We start from the raw sequence: 1,077 nt of genomic DNA, 5'->3' as shown, positions 1-1,077 counted from the left end.
TTTCGTTCTTGATTAATGAAAACATACTTGGCAAATGCTTTCGCTTCTGTTCGTCTTGCGACGATCCAAGAATTTCACCTCTAACGTCGCAATACGAATGCCCCCGCCTGTCCCTATTAATCATTACCTCGGGTTCCGAAAACCAACAAAATAGAACCGAGGTCCTATTCCATTATTCCATGCACACAGTATTCAGGCGGGCTTGCCTGCTTTAAGCACTCTAATTTGTTCAAAGTAAACGTGCCGGCCCACCGAGACACTCAATAAAGAGCACCCTGGTAGGATTTCAACGGGGTCCGCCTCGGGACGCACGAGCACGCACGGGGCGGTCGCACGCCTTCGGCTCGCCCCACCGGCAGGACGTCCCACGATACATGCCAGTTAAACACCGACGGGCGGTGAACCAACAGCGTGGGACACAAATCCAACTACGAGCTTTTTAACCGCAACAACTTTAATATACGCTATTGGAGCTGGAATTACCGCGGCTGCTGGCACCAGACTTGCCCTCCAATAGATACTCGTTAAAGGATTTAAAGTGTACTCATTCCGATTACGGGGCCTCGGATGAGTCCCGTATCGTTATTTTTCGTCACTACCTCCCCGTGCCGGGAGTGGGTAATTTGCGCGCCTGCTGCCTTCCTTGGATGTGGTAGCCGTTTCTCAGGCTCCCTCTCCGGAATCGAACCCTGATTCCCCGTTACCCGTTACAACCATGGTAGGCGCAGAACCTACCATCGACAGTTGATAAGGCAGACATTTGAAAGATGCGTCGCCGGTACGAGGACCGTGCGATCAGCCCAAAGTTATTCAGAGTCACCAAGGCAAACGGACCGGACGAGCCGACCGATTGGTTTTGATCTAATAAAAGCGTCCCTTCCATCTCTGGTCGGGACTCTGTTTGCATGTATTAGCTCTAGAATTACCACAGTTATCCAAGTAACGTGGGTACGATCTAAGGAACCATAACTGATTTAATGAGCCATTCGCGGTTTCACCTTAATGCGGCTTGTACTGAGACATGCATGGCTTAATCTTTGAGACAAGCATATGACTACTGGCAGGATCAACCAGGGA

General features: G+C 50.4%; 1 non-coding gene across 1 annotated transcript in view; it reads right to left on the bottom strand.

Moving 5' to 3' along the window:
* The window catches only part of LOC124728879, a 1,909-nt gene extending 832 nt beyond the window's left edge, over nucleotides 1–1,077 (bottom strand). Inside the window, exon 1 of the ribosomal RNA XR_007007458.1 lies at nucleotides 1–1,077. This exon is cut by the window's left edge and continues 832 nt beyond it. This is a non-coding gene — a ribosomal RNA (small subunit ribosomal RNA).

The sequence above is a fragment of the Schistocerca piceifrons genome, unplaced genomic scaffold (genome assembly GCF_021461385.2).
Source record: "Schistocerca piceifrons isolate TAMUIC-IGC-003096 unplaced genomic scaffold, iqSchPice1.1 HiC_scaffold_1175, whole genome shotgun sequence".
In the NCBI taxonomy this organism is placed as follows: Eukaryota; Metazoa; Arthropoda; class Insecta; order Orthoptera; family Acrididae; genus Schistocerca; species Schistocerca piceifrons.
Note: the sequence above shows the minus strand (reverse complement) of the source record. Positions and strands in the feature narration are given on the sequence as shown.